General features: G+C 47.1%; 1 long non-coding RNA gene across 1 annotated transcript; it reads left to right on the plus strand.

Moving 5' to 3' along the window:
• Positions 1 to 14,273: 14,273 nt before the first annotated feature.
• Positions 14,274 to 17,956, plus strand: LOC144589985 (uncharacterized). The gene is made up of 3 exons (XR_013546111.1): positions 14,274 to 14,298; positions 17,642 to 17,753; positions 17,875 to 17,956. It is a non-coding gene; the product is annotated as an uncharacterized LOC144589985 (long non-coding RNA).
• Positions 17,957 to 21,702: the final 3,746 nt, after the last annotated feature.

Here is a 21,702-nt window from a genome sequence, read left to right on the forward strand (position 1 = left end):
TCAGAGGCAGTGGAGGCCAAATCACTGGATGCATTCAAAAGAGTTAGATAGAGCTCTTTGCGCTAGCGTAATCAAAGGGTATGGGGAGAAGAGGAACAGGGTACTGATTGTGGATGATCAGCCATGATCACATTGAATGGCGGTGCTGGCTCGAAGGGCCGAATGGCCTCCTCCTGCACCTATTGTCGATGTATCTATGTGTCTGCTTTATCCACCTCCCTGGCAATGCATCCTGGGCACCAACCACTCGACGGAATAACAACAAAACAACCTTGCCTCACACATCTTCGTTAAACGTTCTCCCTCTCTGAAAGCTAAGTCCTCTTATCTTCAACATTTCACCCTGGGGAAAAATGTTTTGATTGTCTATCCAATCTATGCCCCTCATAATTTAGAAAGTTTTATCAAACCTCCCACTCAGCCTTCTACGCTCCAAATGTGTCCAACCTTGTAGCTAAACCATGCAGCATCCTGGTAAACCTCTTCTCCACCCTCTCGAAAGCCTCCACATCATTCCTGCAATGGTGTACAGTGCTGCACACAATACTCCAAATGCGGCCTAACCAAATTTTAATAAGGCTGTAACTTTACTTTCCGACTTTTATATTCGATGCCCCAATTGGTGAAGGTTGGCAGACCACAAACCTTCGTCACTCTATCTCCTTGTGCTGCTATTTTCCAGGAGCAATGGGCTTGAACCCCAAGACCACTCTGTCCATCAATGCTGCTATACTTTAACTGGATGCTTTCTTTACCTTCGACCTCTCAAAGTGTAACAGCTCATATTTGCTCAGGTTAAACTTCATCTGCGGGGGGCGCTAGTGTGCATGTGATGTAATAGACGTGTTTTGCTAGAGCTCCCCTCCGATAAATCGAGATTAAGGAATAAAAGACTATTTATAGTACAACTCCCACTTTAAGTTGTGTCTACTGCTGTTATAACAGACCGACATAAAATGACAACGCAGAAGTCGTCCAGAAAGCAGCCAGCCGTCAGGAAATTTAATGAAAACCCAGCATCGTCACTGGATGAGGAGTGGCCTAGTGGTGGAGAGCCGGAGCTAATCACACTATCGGCAGAAGGAACTCCTGAAACAGCCATCATTCTTACAGCTATAAATGAAATGAGCAAGAAGATGGATGACCGATTTAATACCCTGGAGGTGTCCCTCCAAGTTACCCAAGCCACTCTGACTGAACATGGAGCACGGATATCTATGGTAGAAGATGCGAGCAGTGACCATGACACTCGACTAATTCAGTTGGAGCAGCAGTGGCTAAGGCTAGAATATGCTAACAAGGCCCTCCAGGATAAAGTTATTGATCTGGAGGCGCGCTCCAGACGCCAGAACATAAAAGTGGTCGGACTACCAGAAAAGATTGAAGGCGGCCGCCCCATGGAGTTCATTGGTAACTTTATTCGGGACTTGTTGGGGGCAGAACATTTCTCGATGCCCATAGAAGTTGATAGGGCGTATAGGCTGGGAGGACAACCGGCTAACGATCTCGCGCGCCCCAGAGTCATGATAGTTAAGATCCACAGCGGCCATCAGAAAGAGCGGATAATGCGACTGTCACAACAACAATACCCGCTGAACTACAATGGGAAGCAAATTCACATTTTTCCTGATCTCCCGGCAGAGATAATGAAACAACGTCGTCTTTTCGAGGTCACGAGGAAGAAGCTCAAAGAGGCAGGCCTGCGAACCGGATATATCTACCCTGCTCGCCTCCGGGTTACCCAGGGTATCGACACGTCGATATTTAGCACCCCGGAGGAGGCCAAACTATTCGCGGATAACCTGCCGCCCAGCCCGGTGACAACGGTGGGCTAATGTCGGCTAACAGACTAACACTGACTAGCTGGTCTCCAGACCAGCTGTTTCAGCCAATCTCAACGTGGGGGCATGGTCACCCTCTTGTCGAGTAAGCTTAAATCCTGAGGATACAAGCTTTTGTCCAAGTGCACTGACTCTCCCATGTCTATCCATGTTTAAGCCGCTGGCCCGGAGTGGACGGCGGGCGTCGGCTAACATGCGAACGAGTTAACTCTGAGCCATGGACATGGTCATTCACACGAAAGGTAGACGTTGGACTCAATAGATTTAACTTTAACTTTGTTTAATGTGCTTAATTCGTTTCAGGAATAGGATGATTTTACAGGATGGGTTCCTGCTAATTTTTCAAAGGGAAACGTTTTTTTTGTTGAACAGATCCGTAATTTTGTTTGTTCATCGGAGGGGATGCCGACTGAATTTGTAGTTAACTAGCTAGCGGTTTCACAATTTAGCCTTTAGCTAGCCTTTGGGCTTAACAGGCTAGATAGTTGAAGTAACCCCCGTTTACAGTATGTTAGGATATTTTCTCTCACTTTGTTTGGGAGAGTGGGGATGGGGGGAGGGAAAGTCCGAGTTTTGTGTGTGTTTTTGTGTTGGTGGTCTTCCTGTTTTTTTGTTTGAGGCAAATTATTATGTCGCTGCTTATGTAATACAATTTACACCTTCTGATGGTACCTGGGGATGATGATGTGCGTGGGAGGGTTACCATGGTGAGCTGGAATGTCCGCGGCATGGGCCACCCAATTAAACGAGCTAAGGTTTTTCACATCTTAGGTCTTTATCTGCCGACCTTGTGTTCCTCCAAGAAACTCACATTAGAACATTGGGGCAGAGACAGTTGCGCTGCAGATGGGCAGATCAGATATTTCAATCCACATTTTCTAGCAAAGCCCGCGGGGTGGCAATTATGGTTAAGAAAAACATAGATTTCAGACATATTTCTACAGTAAGTGACCCGAATGGTCGATTTCTCATAGTAACTGGGTACCTTTACTCTGTTCATGTAACACTGCTTAACATTTATGGTCCGAATATTGATGATGCAGCTTTCTTTCGCAAAATCTTTGATAAGCTACCTGACCTTTCTAATACGAATGTGATTGTTGCAGGGGACCATAACACAATCCTTGACTGGCACCTGGATAGGTCATCAAATAAAATGTGTAGCCCTTCGAATGCATCCACGGTTTTGAAAAATCTCATCTCCTCCACCAATTTAGTTGACATTTGGAGGATACAGCATCCCACAGACAGAGAATACTCTTTTTTTTCTAAAATGCACAATTCATACTCTCGTATCGATTATTTTTTATTAGACTCGAAACTCATACCTAATGTAATAAATACCAAATATCATAACATTTTGATCTCAGATCACGCTCCAACCTCAATTATCTTTGACTTTAAGCTGCTAAATGGCGACTACGCCTTTCCTTGCTTAATGATGGAACTTTCTGTAAATACATGTCTGAAAAAATTACAGAATATTTGGAGACCAATGACACTTCTGATGTCTCGGACTCCACCTTGTGGGAAGCTTTCAAGGCAGTTATGAGGGGTCATATTATTTCGTATGAAGCGTCTTTAAAGAAATCCAGAGAGAGACGTCTACAAGAAATTGATTCGGAGCTTTCTCCAATGGAGACGTTGTATCGGAGCACAAACAACCCCCAAACGCTGCAAAATATGCTCAGTCTTAAATATGAGTATAACACGATTCTAACAAATCAAGTCAGTGACCAGCTACTGCGACTGAAACAGCGATATTTTGAATTAGGGGACAAACCGCATACATTGTTAGCCCGTCAGCTTAGAGGGCAACAAGCAAGTAGGGCCATACATATAATAAAATCAGGCAAGGGTGTTGCTTTAACCGATCCAAAATTAATAAATGAACGCTTTGAGGAGTATTATCAAGAGCTGTATAAATCCAAAGCTAACGGTGATATCAATGCATGGTTAAAAAAGTTGGACATACCAAAATTAGATAGTGCCTCTTGTGAGGCCTTAAACTCAGAACCCTCCTCTGTAGAAATCAAGGATGCAATTAGGTCGTTGCAAAACGGCAAGAGCCCTGGGCCAGACGGTTTTGGAGTCGAATTTTATAAGAAGTTTACTGACCAGGTAACTCCGATTCTGCACAGGATGCTCTCCCACTCAATCGAGTTGAAAAAGCTCCCACCGTCATTGTACAATGCTAATATTTCTCTCTTATTGAAACAAGACAGGGATGAAACCAATCCCTCCTCATACCGACCAATTTCTATGCTTAATTTGGATTTCAAGATTTTTACTAAAATAATGGCGACTAGACTAAATAAGTGTATAGAATCCATTATCCATACGGATCAGACCGGGTTCATCCCCAATAGGTTCTCTTTCTTTAATGTTAGAAGAGTAATGAACATTATGTATCACAAATTCGATAGTTCTTCCAAACAAGCCATTCTGTGTTTAGACGCAGAAAAAGCTTTCGATCAGGTTGAGTGGGGATATTTACTCAGAGTGCTGGAAGAGTTTGGTCTTGGAGCCTCTTTTATTTCCTGGGTACGTCTTATATATGCTCATCCCACCGCTTCCATACTCACAAACCAGGATAGGTCACCCCCTTTTGCCCTTCAGAGGGGTACGCGACAGGGCTGCCCCCTCTCGCCACTCCTCTTTGCGTTAGCCATTGAGCCGCTGGCAATCGGCATAAGAGGGCATGCGCTTATAAAACCGATAATACTGGGTGGGGTGGAACATAAGATTTCGCTTTATGCGGATGATATCGCCATCTTTGTATCTGACCCTGAACATTCTGTTCCTTACCTATTCCAGCTTATTAATTCCTTTGGCGAGGTCTCAGGTTACACTATAAACTGGCAGAAGAGTGAACTTATATCGATAACAGCAGAATTAGCCAACATGCAGTTTAAAACAAATCCGGATAGTATAAAATATCTGGGCATTAAAATATCTAAAAACCCCAAGACCCTTTTTAAAATTAACTTTACCGAAAGGTTGAACAAGCTAAAGGAGAACATAGAGAAATGGAGAACGTTGCCTATTTCCTTGATTGGCCGCGTGAACGCAGTAAAGATGGTCTCCCTGCCGAGATTTCTGATTTATTTCAGAATGTTCCTGTTTTTATCCCCAAATCCTACTTTAAGTTAATCGATTCTATCATTATGCCATTTATTTGGGGATATAAAGCACACAGGATCTCAAAAGCTTATCTTCAAAAAACGAGGGAACATGGGGGACTGGGGTTACCGTGCTTTTTATATTACTATTGGGCGGCCAATGTTAGAGTCATGGTATACTGGCAGTATGCATATGAACGGGGAGTTGGATATGACCTGCCACCTTGGCTGGCGATTGAAAAAAGCTTAACCCCAAAAACTTCTCTCCCTGCTCTCCTTTTTTCATTACCCAGATCTCTCACCTCTCTTAGAGAGGATCACTTCATTCTGTCCAATGCTCAGAGAATATGGCACCAAATTAGGAAAGCTTGTGAGCTTCCGAATACGTCAATGCACGCCCCAATCTGGCATAACCACGCTTTCCCCCCATCATTTACAGACACAGCATTCAAAGAATGGAGCTGTAAAGGGATAGTTACAATAAAAGATCTTTACATAAATAGACACTTTGCATCATTTGATCAGCTACAATCCAAGTTCTCATTGCCCAAAACTCAATTCTTCAGGTACTTACAGCTGAGAAATTATGTTCGACAAAACAATTCGCTTTTTGAGTCCCTGCCCGAAGACGACTTGTTGTCCAAAATTTTGCTGGGTCCCCCGGAAGCAAAGAACCTAATCTCATCGTTTGTAGGTATCTTTTTAAACAAACTAGATAAATCTACTTTAAAAATAAAACAAACCTGGGAAGAAGACCTTAACATTGAAATTGATGACGATGTCTGGAAGGAAGTACTGAAAAGTATAAAATCCTGTTCTATTAATTCTAGGCTACAACTGATTCAATTCAAGGTTATACACAGATTACACTACTCTAAGGTTAAGCTGCATAAAATCTTTCCTGATCTCTCACCTTTGTGTAATAGATGCAAGACCGCTGAGGGTACACTCGCTCACCACTTTTGGACTTGTCCAAAACTTCACAACTTTTGGTGTCTTTTATTTCAATGGTACTCCACTGTTTTAAACGTCACTTTAACTCCGGACCCTGAAACTGCTCTATTCGGGTATTCCACAACGCTTGAGAAGCTAGACCATAATGCTCGCACAATCTTGGTTTATGGTATGGTAATTGCCAACAGATGTATTTTGAAACTATGGAAATCAGACTCTGCTCCTCAGTTTGAGACTTGGTTAAGAGAATTAATGGGCATATTACACGTAGAGAGGTTGAGATATGAATTGTCTGGCAACCCTCAAAAGTTCTTCAACATATGGAACCCAGTGCTGCAGCATATTAAGGACAAGTAAAACTATCCCCTCAATGCCACATGCTTTTGTACCTTCTTTGAATCCAGCAGTGAAAATACTGAAATATTTGACTTGTGAAAATTACCTTGCCTCATGTTTTTGTGCTTTTGTCTTTTTTTGTTACATTGTAGTTATGTTTTTTTAAAATGTATTTTTATTTATTTATTTGTTTGTTTTTGTTTGTTTGTTTTCATGATTATGTAGGGAAGGGGAGGGATGGGGTTTACTGTTGTTGTTATATGCATTGTAATCAATTATAAAATTAAAAAAATTAAGAAAAAAAAACAAAACTTCATCTGCCTTGTCTCTGCTCACAAGAGACAAAGTGCTGGAGTAACTCAGCGGGTCAGGCAGCATCTGTGGAGAACATGGATAGGTGAAGTTTCACAGAGTGCTGGAGTAACTCAGCGGGTCAGGCAGCATCTGTGGAGAACATGGATAGGTGACGTTTCACAAAGTGCTGGAGTAACTCAGCGGGTCAGGCAGCATCTTTGGAGAACATGGATAGGTGACGTTTCACAAAGTGCTGGAGTAACTCAGCGGGTCAGGCAGCATCTTTGGAGAACATGGATAGGTGACGTTTCAGGTTGGGACTGTTCATCAGACTGCTATATCCTATTGTTAAACAACCTTCCTCATTAGTGTTGTCGGCGGCGCACACAGTTGCAGCGGCTCGATGTCCTCCCGGTCAGTGCTCGTGTATGTGTATGTGTGCGTGTTGTTTTGTGCCCTGTGTACTTACTGTCGGGCGAACAACGTCTACGGCCGGCAGGATCTTCTTAGGATTGGAGCCGGTCGCGAATGGGGGGTTACCGCCGAGTTTGTCCGCTCATACAAGATCCCGGCAGACATAGCGAGGAGCCCCGACTCTCCGTGGATCACCATCCCCGCGGGGAGGAGGCGAAGGCGGCGCAGAGAGAGAAGGCAAAAGCGAGGCGGCAGGGCCGGCGCTCTGGTCAGGCTACGGAGGCAGCCACTGAAACCACCGCTTCCCAGCCTGTTTCTAACGAACGCCAGATCCCTCGCTAACAAGATGGATGAACTTAGGCTGCAGACTGCAGCTAACAACGCCGTGAAGGACAGCTGTATCCTGTTGATCACGGAGACCTGGCTTCATTCTTTCATTCCGGACTCTGCTATCGAGCTAGCAGGCTACACAGCACAGCGTCATGACAGGACAAGAGACTCTGGTAAGAGCAGAGGTGGAGGGCTCTGTGTGTACGTGAACAACACCTGGTGTACAAACACAGTGATTGTAGACAGTCACTGCTCCCCGGACTTGGAGTATGTGACTGTTAAATGCAGGCCCATTTATCTCCCTAGAGAGTTTACTGTTGTCATGATAACTGCTGTGTACATACCACCGGATGCTAATGCTAACTCGGCTATCGGATATTTGTATGGTAGCACTAGCAGTCAACAGAGCATATATCCTGACGGTGTTCACATCATAGCAGGGGACTTTAACCACGCGGACTTGAAGAAAATGCTCCCCAAATTCTATCAGCATGTTAAATGTGCTACAAGAGGAGCTAACACACTGGACAAGGTCTACTCCAACATCAAGCTGGGCTACAGGGCTAGACAACTACCACACCTGGGTCAGTCGGACCATATGTCCCTGTTTTTAATTCCTGCATATGCCCCCCTCAGGAAAACCGCTCCTACCATCACAAAGACCATCACAACTTGGCCTGATGGTGCATCTCAGCAGCTGCAGGACTGCTTCGACAGGACCAACTGGGATGTGTTTGAACACCGGGACCTGGAGGTGTTCACAGACAGTGTACTATGTTACATTAAAAACTGCATGGACACTGTCACAGTGGACAAACGCATCCGGGTCTACCCCAACCAGAAGCCCTGGATGACCCGGGAGGTCCAGCGGCTGTTAAAAGAGAGGAACACTGCTTTTAGGTCTGGCGATAGGGCTTTATACAGCATGGCCCGAGCTAACCTGAAGAGAGGCATCAGAGAGGCCAAATTAGACTACAGGAGGAAGATAGAGGACCACCTGGACAGTAACAACAGCAGGCAGGTGTGGCAGGGGATCCAGTATCTAACCAACTATAAGACCAACCTTGGAGCTGCTGAAGGTGACGCCTCGTTGGCAGAGGAGCTGAACCTCTTCTTTGCTCGCTTTGAAGTGGAGCCACCCGAGACAGCCATATCACACCACATGGTCCACAGCAGCCTAACCCTCAAGATAGAGGAGCATGAGGTGAGGCGCACGCTGCGGGCCATCAATCCAAGGAAGGCTACTGGACCCGACGGCGTCTCTGGACGCGTGCTGAAGGACTGCGCTGACCAGCTGGCTGGAGTCTGTACGAGGATTTTCAACCAGTCTCTGGCCCAGTCCACTGTTCCATCCTGTCTGAAGTCCGCAATCATAGTCCCCTTGCCCAAAAAACCCCACATTTCCAGCCTCAACGACTACCGGCCAGTCGCACTCACACCAGTGGTGATGAAGTGTTTTGAAAAACTGGTCCGGGGTCATATCACATCACTCCTGCCCCGAAGCTTTGACCCCCACCAGTTTGCGTACAGAGCGAATAGATCCACAGAGGACGCTATAGCCACAGCCCTCCATGCTGCACTGTTCCACCTGGAGCAGCCGGGGAGCTACGTGCGGATGCTCTTTGTGGACTACAGCTCTGCCTTTAATACAATCCTTCCCCATAAACTGGTGGACAAACTGGGGGACTTGGGACTTCCACACTCCACCTGTATGTGGATAAATAGCTTCCTGTCAGCTCGCAGCCAGAGAGTCAGAGTGGGCCATCACACATCCACGGCCCTCAGCCTCAGTACCGGCTCTCCACAGGGCTGCGTGCTGAGCCCCCTGCTCTACACCATCTATACACATGACTGCACCCCCGCCCACCACAGCAACACCATTGTCAAATTTGCGGATGACACTACGGTGGTGGGACTCATCACCGGGGGGGACGAGTACGCCTACCGGGATGAGGCGGAGCAGCTGACAGTGTGGTGTGGAGAAAATAACCTGCTCCTCAACACCTTAAAGACAAAGGAAATAATAATAGACTTCAGAAAGAATAAAACGGACATGGTACCATTAACTATCAGAGGGGACTGTGTGGAGAGGGTGGCGGATTTCCGCTTCCTGGGAATCCATATTGAGGAGGACCTGACGTGGAGCGTGAACACCTCTGCGCTGCTGAAAAAGGTCCAGCAGAGACTGCACTTCCTGAGGGTGCTCAGGAAGAATAACATCACTCAGAGACTGCTGTTGTCCTTTTATCGGTGCTACATTGAGAGCATCCTAACATACTGTGTATGCGTATGGTACACCAGCTGCACAGCGGCTCAGAGGAAAGCGCTCCAGAGGGCCATTGACAACGCCCAGAGGATTGTCGGCTGCCCTCTACTTACCTTGGAGGACTTACACAGTTCCCGCTGCATCAAAAAATCCCAGAGTATTATAAAGGACATTTCCCACCCCGGACACTCCCTGTTTGAACTGTTACCGTCAGGCAGACGGTACAGATCTACAAGGACAAGGACAAACAGACTTAAAAATAGTTTTTACCCCACTGCTATAAAGGCACTAAATGTAGCCGCCAAGGAACGCAGGGGCGATACATAATAAGAGACTGTGAAATCGACAGAAGGATGTAGGGTTGGGTGTTTATGCGTGCTATTTTCATGATATTTATTTTAGTTGTTTATCTTTTTTTAAATATTTTACCTTGTATGTATCGTTAGCTTTTAGAATGTTTGAATGGTGCACTGACTGGCTGACATTTTACAATTTCGTTGTACATGGCTCATGTTACAATGACAATAAAGGAACTATTCTATTATCTGTATTTCATCATTCCATATTTTGTCTGAATGATGTTCAAGATCTGTAATGTAGATTGGAAAAGAGATTGTTTTAAGGATTTCAAGATGTAACGTGCAGAATAAATGTGAAACTGGAGGGTCTTGTTTGCTGCCACCTGATCATTGGCTTGTGGTTCTTTTTCCCAGGCGCACCTGGCCTGCAGCGGTGAGCTGCAGGTGCAGCAGTGAAGTGCAGCAGTGAGGTGCAGCGGTGAGGTGCAGCGGTGAGGTGCAGCGGTGAGGTGCAGCGGTGAGGTGCAGCGGTGAGGTGCAGCGGTGAGGTGCAGCGGTGAGGTGCAGCGGTGAGGTGCAGCGGTGAGGTGCAGCGGTGAGGTGCAGCGGTGAGGTGCAGCGGTGAGGTGCAGCGGTGCAGCGGTGAGGTGCAGGTGCAGCGGTGAGGTGCAGCGGTGAGGTGCAGGTGCAACAGTGCAGCAGTGAGGTGCAACAGTGAGGTGCAGCAGTGAGGTGCAGGTGCAGCAGTGAGGTGCAGCAGTGAGGTAAAGGTGCAGCAGTGAGGTGCAGCAGTGCAGCGGTGCAGCGGTGAGCTGCAGGTGCAGCTCGGCAGGTTTCAGGGCCACCAGGGGATGATGAGCAGCATTTTCAGCAGTAAGCAGACGGCAGCGTTCAGCACTGAGCTGAGGGAGGCTGTGTGGCAACGAGAATTCCTCACTGACGTCCTGATAAAGAGGAGGTGACAAGTACAGGTATTAGCACCATCCAAACCACACACTTAAACACTTGGCCATCATGAGATGCAAAGGTGACAATGTGTTGGATAAATAGAGGAGTGAAATGTAAGCCAGAGGGAGGTGTGTGGGTGCAATGGTCCAGGCGAGGGGAAAGAGGGGTGAAAGAAATCTGGAGACTGAGGTGACCCAGGAGGAGGAGGTCCTGGTGGAGGAGACCCAGGAGGAGAAGCCCCAGGTGGAGGAGGTCCTGGTAGAGAAGCCCCAGGATGAGGAGGTTGTGGTAGAGAAGCCCCAGGAGGAGGAGGTCCTGGTGGAGAACTGGGAGGCTGCCATTGTCCCCACCACCAACACCCCAGCCCTGATGAGCTCTGGTGAGGACTCCAAGAGACTTTATATATTCAGTGAGCAACAGGAGAGTTACCTGGTTGAGTGGTGTGAGATGTAAATGTGAGTGCTCACAATCACGATGCCAGAGACAAAGTCGTGGAAACAAGAAATTTATTCACGAGTCTGCAGAACCGGGTGCCTCTCCAAACCGAGACACCCCGAGACAAAGACAGTGCCTTCTCTTTATACAGTACAACTTCGTTGAATCTCCCTCCCTTCTGCTGAATCCTCCTCCCCTTCGGGCTCCTTCCAATCAGAGCGCTGAGGTGCACAATCTTCTGTACCACCCCCAGGTACCCCCCCAGATCATACATTGTATGTGCATGGCAATTGGCAGTTCCCCAATCAGGGGCGTATTTGCAATATTCATTTACCTCGTTGAGCAAGCGCAGTAGTTATCCACATGACCCTTAGTTACCTTCACAACCCATTTCAACCCATCCCTGCTGCTTAGACACTCTCCTAAATTTATGGCTCTTTGTCCAGCCTGCCTCTATCCCCGTACCACACTCTCAGTGCTCCAACGAACTCGGTGGTAGTTCAATCATCCAGCCTATCTCTACCCCTGACAGTTTAATAGCCCTGTCCTTGGTAGAGTGGTTGTTCCAGTATCCTGTTTCTGGTGGTTTAATCATCCTGTTTCTCACAATCCATCCTTTTTCTTTTGCTACGCATTCTCTGATTAAACCCCATTTTCAAACTCCTTTGTCTCCAACTGATGTAGCATTCTCCTAATTTCCTTACTCTGGGAATCCAAAACCTCCCCTGGCCGCATTATCATGATTTTCTGCACCTCCCCTCTTGTCCCCATTGGCACTGCTACAGCCTGCATCTGACTTATGCTCCTAGTTATGAGCTCCCTAAAACAAGGTACACAACAGGGGATAAAGATCAGCCCAGCCAGTGCACATAAGATCACCTGTGCCACCGTTCTCCACCATGATCCTCCCAGGAGGGAATCCCACCATCCAATGCCCATAATTGAGTTCCACTTTTGTATCGGAACATGCGCCAATTTCCGGATTCCTTCGGATATGTCCATTACTGCCTGTCCGTTATTGTCAATATTCAGGCAACAATTAGAGAGGTTGAATTTCCCACATACCCCTCCTTCTTCGGCTAGGAGGTATTCCAGGGCTAATCGATTTTGGTATATTGCTGTTCTCATCTGCGTTTGCTGCTTTGCCAACATTTCTAGTGCGGCAGCCGTTCGATTAGTGATCACCTCTAATACAGCCTGTAAGCGTATTATCCGGTTTAGCATGTACACCGGGGTACGATATCCCCAGGAACCATCCTGAGCCCAGGTGGCTGGCCCATAATATGAAATGAGCAGTCCTTGACATCCAGCGTCTGAGCAATCCTGGTAGCCAGGTCCACAAAGGGATTCCCTCCCAATTCAGGAATTTCTATCTGCTCCTGTATCTCTTCGTATAAGGATACATGTACTTGAGGTCTCTTAGTTGGGGCCGGTGGGGCTGGTCGGGTTATCCCTTTTGCTCATAGCCAGTTTATTAGGATTTCCTTTTCCTTGTTTAAATATTCCTCCAACAACTGGGACCCCGTCCCCATTGTCCAGCTTTCCATAAGCAAAGCCATCTCTCCCCTCTGGGGCAGGTGCTATACATCCTCATTCCTGTGTATCCCAAATTCTGCACTAAGTAGTATTCTACCCCCACCTCCTTACAGCTGGTTCTGGTCCTATGGGTATAACATGAGTCATGCGCATAAGAATGATAGGTAAAAGACCTTCTGGTTTGTCCGCCATACCTGATGGGGCGGTAACATTTATCACAGCTGTCCATGCATTTACTTACAGTGGCAACCATCATGAGCACCAGTGCCACGCACTGCATTGTAATCTTCTAGTTCAATCGTTCTTTCTCAAAGATCAGAGTCAGTGGTTTCCTCCCTTGCCTTACTGTCCAGTCCTCCTCAGCCGGAGGTTCCACTGGTCCCTTTATCCGCGCTGCGTGTGTCCACCCTTTCTCTTTCGTCCGCACTGCCGTCTCCGTGGTCAACAATACCAAATACGGACCAGTCCAACGGGGTTGCAACTTTTCCTCCTTCCACGATTTCACAAGAACCCAGTCTCCCGCCTTCACAGAATGGATTGGAAAGTCGAGAGGGGGACTCTGTGCCAGCAGCCCCTTGGTTTTTAATTCTGCATTAGAACAAGGTACTGCCAGTAGATAGTTCTTTAAGAAAACATCACTACCCTCTAGGGTGGGTATTCCTTCTATCTTTCCCTATTAAGGTAACCCAAACAACATTTCGTAGGGGGATACTGCTATATCTTTTCGTGGGGCGGTTCGAATTCTAAGTGAGCCACCACCACTAGGAGGTATTTCCATTTCTGTATCCTGGGGAGTTCAGTAAAATCTACCTGTACTCTCTGGAATGGTCTGATGGCTAACTGTTGACCTCCTCCCGGTATTGCCCTCATCACTTTCTTATTTATCTTCTGACAGGTGACACAGCTTGAGACTGCTTGTTTAGCCAGAGTATATATTCCCCTACAAGCATAAGTACGTAAAAGAGTATCACATAATGCCTGAGCCCCCCAGTGTGACTGGGAATGTAATCTCCCCAATAATTCTCTGATAACCTCCTTATTTAGCAGTTGCTTCCCATTTGGTGTCCACCACCGTCCATCTTTTGCTATTCTCGCTCCCAACTCATTCATCCTCTCTATTTCGAATTCGGAAAACACGGGTATCTTCTCTATCCCTTCCCTGAGAGGTATCAGAGACATCATCTTTACTGTCCCCTGTACCACCGCCCGCTTTGCCATTTCGTCCGCAGCTCTGTTTCCCCGAGCCTCTAGAGAATTTCCCTTTTGATGTCCCGCCACATGTACTACTGCTATTTGCTCTGGCTTTGCTAATGATTCCAAGGTTTTTTCAATCAACTGTTCATGTGCTAACTCCTTTCCTCTCGCTGTTATCATTCCCCTTTCCTTCCAAATCTTTCCAAAGGTATGTACCACCCCAAAGGCATATTTCGAATCAGTATATATGGTGCCTTCTTTGCCTTCAAGTAACTCCAATGCCCGCATCAGGGCATAGAGCTCACAGGACTGGGCTGACCAGCTCCCAGGTAATCGCCCAACCTCTATATCACTTAATGTATTCCCGTCAATTATGGCGTATCCACTGTGTCTTTTCCCATCTATGCACCGAGATGACCCATCTATAAACCATCGACCTCCCTCAGCCAGAGGCTGTTCCTCCAGGTCTTCCCTACTCTTGGTCTCTAATTCTATTATTTCGCTACAATCATGTTCTGGCTTCTCTGTCCCTTTTTCCCTTTCTTCGGGCGGGTACAAAAACTGAGATGGGTTTAAGTTTTTGTCCGTAATCAGGGTCAAATCATCCTTTTCCATTAGGATAGCTTCATATTTTAATATCCTTGAGTCTGTCAACCACCTCTGAGACCTCTGTGCCAATATTGTTCTCACCGTATGTGGGGTGGAGACCACCAAAACCCCCCCAAAGGTCAATTTCCTGCTCTCCTCTACTAGGACCGCTGTGACTGCCACTGCCTGTATACAGACAGGCCATCCTCGTGACACTGGGTCCAATATTTTTGATAAAAATGCCACGGGCTGCCGGTTTCCCCCCCTCCTTTGAGTCAATACCCCGAAGGCTATCCCATTTTCCGCATTTACAAACAGATGTTGGGCAAGGCGTTTCTCAGCCCCTCTAGGTCTCGGGTCGCCCAAGGAATATACTGGGTTTGTCCTGCCTTTTTCAAAAGTAATGGCATCATTCTCCCCATCAGCTCCTGTCTCTCGTTCACCATCTCCTGTTGTGGTTCTATCTGTATACTTTCCCATCTCATTCTTCTCTGGGCATACCCCTGGCTTTCCTTTCTTTTTCTTTCCATATCTTTTTCCATCTCCCTTATCTCTATCTCTAAGCGCTTTATGGATGCCTCTATTTCCCTTCTACACTCCCTTGTTTTTTCTTTCCATCACTTTCTAATTCTGCTTCATTCTCAGTTTTGCCCTCTCTCTGCTGCCTGCTGATTACTTGCCTGTGTTTCTGTGTTGCTGCCTCCCTCATACTCCTCATTTGCTGCCTGACAGGTCCCATAAATCTTTCTGTCCCTGAGGTCCTGCAGCCTTTTTGCCTGCTTCCAGTTCCCGTGCTTCTTGCTTCATCCTTTCCTTTTCTCGCTGCCCCCTTCTCTGTCTATATTCCTTTATGTCTTGCCCATCGTTCCAAGTTGTGACTTCTCCCTCTATCTCCACTATTCCCTTTTACCAAAGGGCACTGCTTTGTTCCGTCCTGTCCGGAATAGGGAGGTGGATACCCAGGGTCCCTTAGGCTGGGGTACAGAGTTGATTTTTTTTTCTTGAAGCTCCTGACTTTCATGCTGTTTTTCAGGTTTTTCACCCTTGTTTGGGGTGCTATTCTTTTCCTGCTATGCTTTTCTCAGCCTTTCTCCTTCTATTCTAAACAATTTAAGTACGTCTAGTTCTTTTTCCTTTTTCGTTACTCGGGTTTCTGATTTATCCTTAGGTTTATAGTTCTGAATTAACACTCCCATTTCATCACACATATTTATATCAAAATATAAATATATCGAAATTCATATCAAAATTTATATCATATTTATATCATTCCGTGGGCCATTTCGTAACCAATTTTTCGTCCTTTTTTTCCCATTTCTCAGAGTGTTTTTTTTAATATCCTCTTTGGATATGGGGAACTTCCTACTTAGTAGTTCAACTGCAGTTATTTTATTCATTGTATTCGTCTTATGTTAGTGCACTTGGTCAGTCAGTTTAAATCCAGTCCTTGTTCTCACTCCGTTCCGTCTCTATAGTCACTATGCTACCTATTACGCTATTTCTATCTTTTATAGTTCTACTATATTCCTTTAATATTTATTCTGAGGCATCGGCAAGCCTGTGATTCCTGCGATTCTTTCAAGATTTATTCTTCGCTTTCCCCCACTAACTAGGTGGCCCAGGTACTTCACCTCTTGTTCCACAAATTGGATTTTAGTAAACGTACCTGGGGAACCCAACAGCCTGCATAACAACTTTCCTCCAGATTAGGGGAAGCTTTTGAATTAACAAACACATTTAATGCCTGCCGTACCCAATCCTCATCGGAGCCCAGTCGTGGCCACCAGACTGAACTCCCTCTTATTGGTTCCTTTGGTCAATCAAAATAACAGAACTGAATCATTTTTGTCTTCTCCAATCCCTGGGTTTTCCCTGCCCCCAATTATTCTTAACACAAGAATTACCCATCCTCCCTGTCCGACTTATCCCGTCCGACAGAATCCTCCCTGTCCGACTTATCCCGTCCGACAGAATCCTCCCTGTCCGACTTATCCTGTCCGACAGAATCCTCCCTGTCCGACTTTTCCCGTCCGACAGAACCAGCATTCGCCCCAACGGACTATCAGGCGGAATGCTGGGGTTGGGCTTACCGCCCTTCCCCTCCCTTTCCCGATCGGAACTCCCCTCCCAATCTGTTATCCTCCCGATCGGAATTTCCCTCCGATCTGTTATCCCTGTCCGACTTTTCCCGTCCAACAGAACTCAATCGCCCGAGTAATACTTAATAGTCAATTTTCTTACCCGGGTCCTGTGCACAGAAATTGCTCGATTGATTATCCTCCCGATCGGAATTTCCCTCCGATCTGTTATTCCGGATTCCCTCTTGTTTCCACGAGTCTCTTGTCCGGATATCACTCGCTCAAACCGCTGATGGCAAGCAAGGAGATCAGGGACTGCTGAAATCAGCAGGGTGCACCTTCCCTTCCTTTCGTGCCTCCGCCAAGCGGCCGAAGTGGCGATCCCGGACGAGCCCCCAAGCTTGTGAGATGTAAATGTGAGTGCTCACAATCACGATGCCAGAGACAAAGTCGTGGAAACAAGAAATTTATTCACGAGTCTGCAGAACCGGGTGCCTCTCCAAACCGAGACACCCCGAGACAAAGACAGTGCCTTCTCTTTATACAGTACAACTTCGTTGAATCTCCCTCCCTTCTGCTGAATCCTCCTCCCCTTCGGGCTCCTTCCAATCAGAGCGCTGAGGTGCACAATCTTCTGTACCGCCCCCAGGTACCCCCCCAGATCATACATTGTATGTGCATGGCAATTGGCAGTTCCCCAATCAGGGGCGTATTTGCAATATTCATTTACCTCGTTGAGCAAGCGCAGTAGTTATCCACATGACCCTTAGTTACCTTCACAACCCATTTCAACCCATCCCTGCTGCTTAGACACTCTCCTAAATTTATGGCTCTTTGTCCAGCCTGCCTCTATCCCCGTACCACACTCTCAATGCTCCAACGAACTCGGTGGTAGTTCAATCATCCAGCCTATCTCTACCCCTGACAGTTTAATAGCCCTGTCCTTGGTAGAGTGGTTGTTCCAGTATCCTGTTTCTGGTGGTTTAATCATCCTGTTTCTCACAAGTGGTATCAATCCCACCCTCAACGGTACGATGACAACCACCGGCAGTGTCGCAACACGGCTGGGAAGACAGCTCTCCTTGAAGCAAAGGCCAAGGAGTACCCTGGTTGCACCTGTAAGTACAAACCTCCTGTTGTGTGCTAGCTGTGGTCTGCATTCTTTTGCAAGCAGGCAATCCGCACTGAAATGTATCTTTTTATTTATACAAATGAACAACTAGGTGTTTTTTTCAAAAGTCAGAGGACAAGACATGGAAAGCTGTCCCAGAGTGCGAATAAGTCCGGGTCTGGTGCCAAGAGCCTGACGCAGAGGCAGGAGTGGATCATACAGACGTGGTCCTTTCTGAGGTCACACATTGGGTGAGTGGAAGCCCGACAAAGCCAGAATACAGTGGGTATCATAACACAATCATTGTGAAAATGACATCTTGCTTGTCATGTCCTGATGGTCTTGAAAGTCTGTAACTTCACGTTTATCTCCTTCCAGTTTGACAAGGGGTGTACCACATTCCAAGACCTTGAGTGAGGACGAATGTGATCCTATGGAGGGACCCTCTGGATCCACCATTCACCCGCACAGCAAAGGGAGCAATACCACGGGCGGCTCCAGTGCATGGCCCCCCATGCCCCCCCACATGCCCCCCATGCCCCACCATGCCCCACCACATGCCCCCCCATGCCCCACCACATGCCCCCCCATGCCCCACCACATGCCCCCCACATGCCCCACCACATGCCCCCATGCCCCACCACATGCCCCCACATGCCCCACCACATGCCCCCACATGCCCCCCATGCCCCACCACATGCCCCCCCACATGCCCACCACATGCCCCTCCATGCCCCCCACTCCCCCCCCCCCATGCCCCACCACAGTGGAGGAAGGACAGGCAGGTCTGCAGGACCAAATCAGTGATTGAAGCACGGACGATGAGTTCTCTTCTCATCCATCCATTCATCTTTCTTTTTGGACAAAAGTTAATTGCCTCTACCTTACTCATTTATGTTTCAGCTGATGCAACAGGTGGAAGATTCCCACAATGTCGTGCAGACCATGGCACGGCCGCTGCCAACACATGAGCAGGCTGTGGACAGCTTTCTGGTTTTTTTGAGAACCCAGATAATCAAAATCCCAGCCGAGGCGTGGTGTGACTGCAGCATTGTTGCGTTGAGGATGGCCCATGACTTCTCCCACCAGGTTAATATCTTCAGTGAATCTTGTGTGGTGTTGTGGAAAATTGACCTCAAAATTAGCCATTAATTTTTAAATTGATGTTTGAAATATTTAAAATTATTTCATGTGTGTCGCACAATCTGCTGCAGATGGGAAACGTGGGACAGCAACAGATGGGACAGGTGTGATGGGACCACCACAGCAGCACTGTCACCACCACAGCAGCACTGTCACCAGGTACCACCACAGCAGCACGCTCACCAGGTACCACCACAGCAGCACGCTCACCAGGTACCACCACAGCAGCACGCTCACCAGGTACCCAATTAATTCTTTGGGGGGGAGTTGGACTTGACATTACTCAATGCCAGGGGACTATTGGCTGGAGACACACGCACCTGCGCAAGGGACAACAGAGTGGCCCCCCAGAACGGAGAGCCCGGCCTCAAGTTCTGACGGCAGTCCTCATGGGCCAATGTATAACCGGCCACATTAAACATTTTTACTTAGACGAATCTGTTTAATGTTAAAAATCTCTTTTTTGGTAGTTTTTGTAATTGGTTTATATTTTCCCACAGATTTTTGCATGTACTTATCCACCTTTTATAGGAATTTAGTTTGTTTGAATAAAGTTGATTTTGGACATTTTGACAAAAAATTGATGTCTGAAGTTATTGCATTTCTAAGTACTTTCTCATGGCATCTCTTTCAAATATTTTAGTTTCGTTTATTTTGACCAATGAAATAAACACAGACACAGGCATTACACTGCATTTAATAGCGAAGTCTTTTCATTTATTTAGATCAATGAAGCAAACACAAACACAAGCAATTCACTGCATTCAAAGGTAAACTCTTATCATTTCTTTCTATCAATGAAACAAAACAAAGACAACCATTGCAATGCATTGAAAGGCAAACACTTATCATTTACTTCTATCAATGAACAAACACATACACAAGCATTTCACTGCATTGAAAGGCAAACTCTTTATCATTTAAAACAAACACAAACACAAGCATCTCACGGCATTGAAAGGCGAACTCTTATCATTTCTTTTGACCATTGAAAAAAACCCAACACAACTTGAAAAAGAAACTCCTTTGGGAGGGTGTGGGGGGCCCTGGATAGGGGCTTGGGTTGTGGTCTTTTGGGGGTTCTCTTCCTGGAGTGGTGGACATCTGCTTGTGGAGTGGGCAGTTTGCTGCTGGTCTTCAGATCATGTCATTCTGCTATGGTACGCTGCCTAGTTCGGAGTTGTAGTAAGTGCAGAGATGGTCTCTCTGCTGCTTGGTTTTCTTGGCGGAGGTGTTTCCTGGAAATATCCCCAGTCCCAGCAGTGTGATGTTGCCTGGTGTGATGTTGCCTGTCTGGTTGTCCACTCGGTCACCCTCCACCATGGTTGCTGCTGCTGCACTTCTGCTACGGATCAGGTTGTGGAGGACACATGCTGCTTAGACAATGGTCTGCACATTCTTGGGCTCCTACTGCATCGTAGTCAGCAAGCATCTGAATCTGCAGGTGAGGATGTCAAAGGCATTTTCCACCACCCTTCTAGCCCTGGATAGCCTGTAGTTGAAGATCCTCTGCTCCCTTGACATCCCCCTGTGAGAGTATGGCTTCATCATCCATGACCTGCGTGGGAAGGCATCATCACCAACCAGGGTGTATGGGATGGCAGGGTTGTCTTCTTCTGGCAGAGGTTCTGGATCAGGGAAGCCTGCTCTTCCTTCCAGTGCTTCCCCAAGGGAGGTCTCTCTCCAGATCCCACCATCTGCGACACTGCCAGGTGTGCCCACATGCACATACAGGAAGTTGTAGTCTGCATCCACCACAGCCATGAGTACGATGGAATGGAACTTCTTGTAGTTGAAGTACGTGGAACCTCCATTGGGTGGACACCTGATGGCCATGTGCTTGCCGTCCACTGCCCCACATGTGTTTCGAAAGTTCCATCTGGTATCAAAGCCCTGCGCCACTCTTCCACTCATCTGGTGTAGAAGGACAATGCATGACTTCATCTTCATAAACATTGATGATGGCCTCACAGGTCTCTCGGACAACCTTGCTGATGGTGCTGTGGACCACAAGAAAGCTGTAGTAGAGGCTCTTGAAGGAGTCTCCTGATGCAAGGTAGCGGAGGGTGATGGCTAAGCGCAGGCCTGGTTCCAGTGGCTTCCTCATGAAGGTCTCCCTTTTCTCCAGGAGAGGATCCACCCGTGACCTCAGCTCGTGAAACACCTCAGGAGGTAGCATAGTGAAGTTTCTGAAGGCAGCCTCATCTTCTTGCTGGAGCTCAGTCATCAGGTTGTCACACTGGCCGAACCTGGGTCTCTTCCCGGACAACCACACAGACCTCTTCTTGGGTTTCTTCTTCACCATTCTTCTTTTTCTTCTGTCTATCAGAATTTGAAGCGCGAGGGCCATTGCAAGCAGCAGGGCTTGCATTTGATGAAAGAGCAATGCCAGCATTTTCTGCTTCCTGGTAAACATGATGCAGATTGATCGGTCACCAGACCCACACCCCTTCGGCGCCAAAATTATGTGAAATGGCTACCCCCCCGTTGTCATCAGTTGTGACCTGGCTGATCACTCTCAATCAGTACCCCGTTCCTGCCTTCTCCCCATACCCCCTCACTCCGCTATCCTTAAGAGCTCTATCCAGCTCTCTCTTGAAAGCATCCAACGAACTGGCCTCCACTGCCTTCTGAGGCAGAGAATTCCACACCTTCACCACTCTCTGACTGAAAAAGTTCTTCCTCATCTCCGTTCTAAATGGCCTACCCCTTATTCTTAAACTGTGGCCCCTTGTTCTGGACTCCCCCAACATTGGGAACATGTTTCCTGCCTCTAATGTGTCCAATCCCCTAATTATCTTATATGTTTCAAT

The sequence above is a fragment of the Rhinoraja longicauda genome, unplaced genomic scaffold, assembly GCF_053455715.1.
Source record: "Rhinoraja longicauda isolate Sanriku21f unplaced genomic scaffold, sRhiLon1.1 Scf000094, whole genome shotgun sequence".
NCBI classification, from domain to species: domain Eukaryota; kingdom Metazoa; phylum Chordata; class Chondrichthyes; order Rajiformes; family Arhynchobatidae; genus Rhinoraja; species Rhinoraja longicauda.